Source organism: Penaeus monodon, chromosome 12, assembly GCF_015228065.2.
Source record: "Penaeus monodon isolate SGIC_2016 chromosome 12, NSTDA_Pmon_1, whole genome shotgun sequence".
Taxonomy (NCBI): Eukaryota; Metazoa; Arthropoda; class Malacostraca; order Decapoda; family Penaeidae; genus Penaeus; species Penaeus monodon.
In genome coordinates this window covers 23,190,935-23,198,477 of record NC_051397.1, presented here as the reverse complement: position 1 = coordinate 23,198,477, position 7,543 = coordinate 23,190,935, and positions in this window count along the sequence as shown.

Sequence of the window (7,543 nt, the reverse complement as noted above, 5' to 3'; positions counted from 1 at the left end):
CGAAAGCATTACCTTACTGGACAAAGCTGAGGTTATTGAACTCATTTAGTTTTCCCAATTGCATCATATGGTTCTGAGTGTTGGGTGTTGAAGTAGATAGACAAGAAAAAGATCAATAGTTTTGAAATGTGGTGTTACAGACGAGTACTGCGTATTAGCTGGACAGAGAAGAAAAATAAATTGTAAAGACCGACTGTTGGACATCTTGAACAAGAGGAAATTAAAGTTTATTGGTCATGTAATGAGAAGTAAAAGTATTGAGAAAAACTTGCTGACAGGGATGGTGATAGGAAACAGAGGAAGAGGCAAACCGAAGACAAGACTGAGCGACAATATCAAAGATATTTGCGGGCTGTCGATGGTATAAGTGGAAAGAAAAGCGTAAGATCGAGTTTAGTGGCGAAGGATGGTGGAGAGGTCCACGGCTGCTCAAACATGAGCATACCGTTATTGATTGATTGATATATATATATATATATATATATATATATATGGAAGAAAATCCCCACAATACAAAATCTAGATTTATTGAAAATGAGACTACAGTTTCGAAATCCACCTGGATTCCATTCTCAGACCTGAGGATGGAATCTAGGTGGATTCGAAACTGTAGTTTCAATTTCAATAAATCTAGTTTTCGTATTGTGGGCTTTTCTTCCATAGTATCAGCACGGAAGAGTGTTTTTCCATTCATACACACACACACACACACACACACACACACACACACACACACACACACACACACACATACACACACACACACACACACACACATATATCTTCTTCTTTTAACGGTAGGTTCATGTCTGAGCCGCCGTGGTCACAGCATGATACTTAATTGTAGTTTTCATGTTGTGATGCTTTTGGAGTGAGTACGTGGTAGGGTCCCCAGTTCCTTTCCATGGAGAGTGCCGGTGGTACCTTTTAGGTAATCATTCTCTCTATTTTATCCGGGCTTGGGACCAGCACTTGACTTGGGCTGGCTTGGCCACCCAGTGGCTAGGTAGGCAATCAAGGTGAAGTTCTTTGCCCAAGGGAACAACGTGGCGGTCGGTGACTCGAACCTTTGAACTCAGATTGCCGTCGTGACAGTCTTGAGTCCGACGCTCTAACCATTCGGCCATCGCGGCCTTGACGATCATGGGCTTCCATGATTTGTTCTTAGCAATTTATAGCGGTGGTTTGCCATTGCCTTCCGCCCGGTGTTTTTATCGAGTCACCATCTCTATTTACCCGGCACTGACTTGAGCTGGCTTGGCCACCCAGTGGCTAGGCAGGCAATCAAGGTGAAGTTCCTTGCCCAAGGGAAACAACGCGGCGGTCAGTGACTCGAACCCTTGAACTCAGATTGCCGTCGTGACAGTCTTGAGTCCGACGCTCTAACCATTCGGCCACCGCAGCCCACACACACACACATATATATAGATAGATAGATAGATAGATAGATAGATATAAAAATTAATATATCATTTTCTATATATATTACATATAATGTTTTATATATGTGTGTGTGGTGTGTTTTTTATTATATATATAGAAGAGATTTAATATATATATATAATATATATATATATATATATATATATATAATATATATAATAATATATATGGATACATATTTTTATAAACATATATATTATATTATATATATAATATATATTTTATATGTGTTGTTGTGTGTGTGTGTTGTGTGTGGTGTTATATACATTCTTTTTATATGTATTTACACACACACACACCACACAAAACACCACACCACACAACAACACACACACAAACACACCACAAATTATATTTTATTTATATATATATATAAACACACTCACACAACAACCACGTGTGAACCCCTGGCTCCGGTACCAACTCCGGCCCCCTACCCCCCTGGGGTATTGGGGGGGTTGGGGGGAAAAGTGGGCCCTTGCCACCCTCCTGCCAACCTGGCGGAAAACTTCTCAAATACCCCCCACCATGACTTGGGGGCAAACCCCCTTGGGGAAACCTACAGGCGGGCAGGGACCCCACAGCCCGCAGACCCCGTTTATTTGGGGCAGCGTCGGAGGGAGCGGCAGAGGTGGCGTTACGGGAGTGACCCCCCCGGGGAACCTCGGCGAGCTTTCCGGGTCGGCGCTTGAACCCGGTTCTCGCGGCAGGATGAGCTTTTCCTTGCTTTTTGGGGGAATTAGAGTGACTGGGAGTTGAAGTGGCTGCCCCTCGGAACGAAAGCCCTGGCAGCAGCAGATCATAGGTGGGTCCCCCTCCTAGCTGGGGCCACAAGGGTACCCCCTCCGGGGTGTAGCCATCCCACCCCCAGCCGACTTCAGTCCTCGGTAGTTGGGGTGACACCGGTTGATGAGCGTATTATGGCACTCAGACTGAAGCATATCTTTGGCTTTATGTCTCTTATTGCTGTATACACCCCTACTGAGTTTTGCAAACTCTATTTGAAAATTCGTTCTGTGTTAAACTCTCAACTGTGGCAGACAATTACCCCGGGCGAGATATTCGCATTGATCTGTGCGACTTCAATGCAGTATCCAGCTGTGACCGAGCTATGAGATGTCTGTCAGCCCCCTGGCTCGGGAGTGACCCCCAGTGAGAAAAGCCTCATTCTCCCCGGGCTTTGCTAGGGGCCCCCGGGGAATGTGGATCTCTGGCTCCTGGGGCCCGTGCCAAACCCCCCCCCCACTAGACCCTGGTATAGCGTACGGGTACAGTGGCCAAGGGAAAATTTACCACATTCTGGTTTTGCACGAAATGTGGGGTAATCATAGGGGTTGTGGTTTCCCTTATACTTCAAAAATCCCTGTTTCCCCCATGGCCACTCTAAGGTGTTTTCCTTGAACGATTGAGGGGGGAGGGTGTGCCCGTGGGTTTTTCCATGCAGTCTCTGACTGTTCCAAGAACTTTACGCCTAAAAAGACCCAATTGCTTGTGGGAAATTTTCAAGCAGAAAACAGTGAAAACACCCATGATTCCATTGGCTTTGCCCGACGGGAAAGGCAAATTCCATCCCTGGAGGCCACTGAAAACTGTCGGGCTTGGCTGAATGGCAACAGGTCTTGCATCACTCTTTGGGGGTAGGGCTCAGACCGCTAGGAAGGGGGAAACGAACCCTACACAGGATCTTGCGCGGAGTCGAAGGCCATTTCTTGGTAAACGACCTTTTTCCGCCTACCCAAACCGAGAAAACTGAATTAAACCATCCTCACAGATGACTGTAGTGGATGGACAGAGTGATGGATCATTTAGATCTATTAAAGTGCAGACATTTGGGTGAGTATTTTTACAGTTTTGCCAGGGGAGACCCTCCAACGTTGCTTAGGTAAGCAATGTCACATACCCAACAGAGGTTAGGAAAGCATTTTTGCTGCGACCCAAAAGTGTATTCCTGCTAAAATTTAAAAAGGGTAGGGATAAAAACCCATCTCGGGGGTTTCAAACAGTTTTTTTATGCTCTGGCAGTCTGTACCATTCCCTCTGACCTGTTGAGGGCGTGGGGATCCCCTCGGAAGGGGAAAAGGGGCTTGGGACTGTAGCAACTACCGTGGCATTACACTGCTCAGCATGCCAAGCAAAGTTTTCGCCCACACTCTTCTGAAACGGATCCGCGACCACCTACTGAGGCATCAGAGACCGGAGCAGTCTGGATTCACTCCTGGCAAGTCCACAAGAGACTGACTACTAGCGCTTCGAGTAACTGTGGAACACCGTCGTGAGGTTGGTCGTGGGTTGCTTGCAGCCTACATCGACCTCAAGAAGACGTTCACTCGGTGCATCGGGAATCGTTATGGGAGATCCTGAGACTCGGGAATTCCGACACAGATTATTGGCCTAATAGCAAGCCTTTATACCGGTAATGAAAGTGCTGTAAATGTGGTGGCAGGTCTGTCAAAGTTCTTCCCTGTTAATTCAGGGATGAGGCAAGGCTGTGTCCTTGCAACAACACTTTTCAACACCTATAATGGGCAGAGCTACTAGCCAAAGTTAGTGTGGAGCAACACTAGGCAATATCAAGGTCTCAGACCTTGACTTTGCTGATGATGTTGCTATCCTATCTGAATACCTAGAGTCACTGGCGACAGCTCTTGATGCATTTAGCAATGAGGCCAAACCCTCAGGCCTAGAGGTCTATTGAACCAAGACCAAGATTCAGGACTTTGGGGGAACCTGTTCAGTCAATCCATGCTTGCGACGAGGATTTTACACACCTTGGTAGCGTAATCCATATCTCTGGGCTGTCAGACCAAGAAGTCAACAGACGGATTGATCTGGCAACAGTAGCCATGAACTAGATCAACAAGAGCAGTTGGAGATGTCGATACCTATGCAGGAGGACCAAGCTACATTCTTGAAATCCTTGATACTACCAGTTTTGCTTTATAGAAGTGAAACCTAGATTCTATATGTGTGTGTGTCTGTGTGTGTGTGTACACACATACACACACAGACACACACACACACACACACACACACACACACATCTTCTTCTTTTAACGGTAGGTTCATGTCTGAGCCGCCGTGGTCACAGCATGATACTTAATTGTAGTTTTCATGTTGTGATGCTCTTGGAGTGAGTACGTGGTAGGGACCCCAGTTCCTTTCCACGGAGAGTGCCGGTGGTACCTTTTTAGGTAATCATTCTCTCTATTTATCCGGGCTTGGGACCAGCACTTGACTTGGGCTGGCTTGGCCACCCAGTGGCTAGGTAGGCAATCAAGGTGAAGTTCCTTGCCCAAGGGAACAACGCGCCGGCCGGTGACTCGAACCCTCGAATTCAGATTGCCGTCGTGACAGTCTTGAGTCCGACGCTCTAACCATTCGGCCACCGCGGCCTTGACGATCATGGGCTTCCATGATTTTTTTTCTTAGCAATTTAGAGCGGTGGTTTGCCATTGCCTTCCGCTCGGTGTTTTTATCGAGTCACCATCTCTATTTACCCGGCACTGACTTGAGCTGGCTTGGCCACCCAGTGGCTAGGCAGGCAATCGAGGTGAAGTTCCTTGCCCAAGGGAAACAACGCGCCGGCCGGTGACTCGAACCCTCGAACTCAGATTGCCGTCGTGACAGTCTTGAGTCCGACGCTCTAACCATTCGGCCACCGCGGCCCCACACACACACATATATTATATATATATATATATATAAGATATATATATATATATATATATATATATATATATACATAATATATATATATACATATATATATATATATTATAGATATATATATGTATATATATACTTTATATATATAAATATATATAAATATATATATATTATATAAAATATATATATATATAGTATTATACATACACAAAACACACACACCCCACACCACACACACAAACAAAACACACCCACACAAAACACCCAAAACACACACACACACACACACACACACACACCCACACACACGCAGATATTTTATATATATATTTATTAATATATAATATATATAATAAAAATATATTTAATATATATAAAATAATAAATAATATATATATATATATAATATAAAATTATGAAAAATATTTATATAATATATATAAAATTATATATTAATATTATATTATATATATATATTTATATATAATATATATATATATATATTTATATCTTATTATATATATATTTTAATATTAATAAAATTATATAACACACACACACACACACACACACAAAACAAACAAAACACACACACCACACACACAAAACATATTTATAAAATATGTAGTATTTTATGTGTATATATATATATAATAAAATATATTATATATAATATATATATTATATAAGGGTATATATATATATATATTATATATGAAAATTTTCCCTATATAGGGCGTAAATGGTATATTTAAAAATATTTTAATATAATATTTTATATATATATTTTTATAAAATATATTTTAAATATAAATATATATAAAATAAATTAATATATTATTAATATTATATATAATAATCCCTATATATATATGTATTTATTTTATATATTTTAAAATTTTTTTTTAAATATTCTATTATTTTAATATAAACATTCCCAATAAAATTATTTATATTTTAATATTATATAATATATATATATAATATATTATTAATATATTATAAATATATTATATATATTTATATATATATATATATATATATATTTTTAATATATAAAAAGGTATATATTTCCCCCTTTTTTTTCAAGTCCCCTGTCCCACAAGGACTTTGGGGCGCCGTGATCTTTGGATGTCCTTGTTTCCCTCGGCTTTTTAGAGCGGGGTTTAGCCGTTGCCTTCCCCCCGGGGTTTTTTTTATCGATTCCCATCTCTATTTCCCGGGTTTTTTTGGGCCCGGCACCGGGAATTGGGGGTTTGGCTTAGCACCCAGGGGTAGGTAGGCAATCGAGGTAAAGTTACTTGCCCAAGGGAAAAACGCCCCGGGCCCCGGTGACTGAGCCCCCGAACTCAGATTGCCGTTTTTAAAACAGCCCTGAGTCCGATGCTCAAACCCCACTCGGCCCCCGGGGCCTTGATAAATATACACCTGCGGATAAAAAATCGGATATTTTTTAAAAGGGCCCAATGGTCTTGGGGGATTTTAAAGGGGAATTCAAGACTCACGACAGAAATCTGATTTTGGGGGTTTTGAATCACCGGCCGGCGTTTTTTTCCCCTTGGGCAAGGAACTTCACCTGTTTCCCCTCCCTTAGCCACTGGGGGGCCAAACCCACCCCAATTCATGCGGTCCAAACCCCGGAAATAAAATAGGAGAATGTTTTACCAAAAGGAACACCGGCACCCCTCCGGGGAAAGAAAAAAAGGGACACAAACTCCTCACTCCAAAAAAAGCCTCCCCCCCGGGAAAAACCCCCTTAAAGTACCCTGCTGTGCCCCGGCGGCCCGCCATGAACCAAACCGTAAAAAAAAAAAAAAAAAAAAAAAAATAATATATTTTTAATAATATATTATATTTTATTTTATATATATATATATATAATATATTATATATATATATATATATATATCCCTATATTAATATATTATATATATATATTATATATATATTATATATATATATTGTACTTTAAAATTTAAAATTATATATATATATTATAAAATATATATATATATATAAAAATATATTTTTAATAAATGTACTATATATCATATTATATAATTTTATAATATTTTATATTATATATATTATTATTTATTTTTTAAATTTAATTTATTTATTTATTTATTTATTTATTTTTTTATATATACAAAAATTTTTAAATACATATTGTTTATATATGTTTACACAAACACACACACACACACACCAAAACCAAACACACACACGCAAACACCACACAAACCCCCAACAAAGGGCCCCCCCAGCCACACACACACACACACCACAAAGACAAAAAACACACAAAACCACACCCCACCCCCCCACACCACACACACACCCCCCACAACAACACAACACCCCCCCACACACACGAAAAACCCCACCCCACAAAACACACACGCCCCACACACACCCCAACACACAACACACA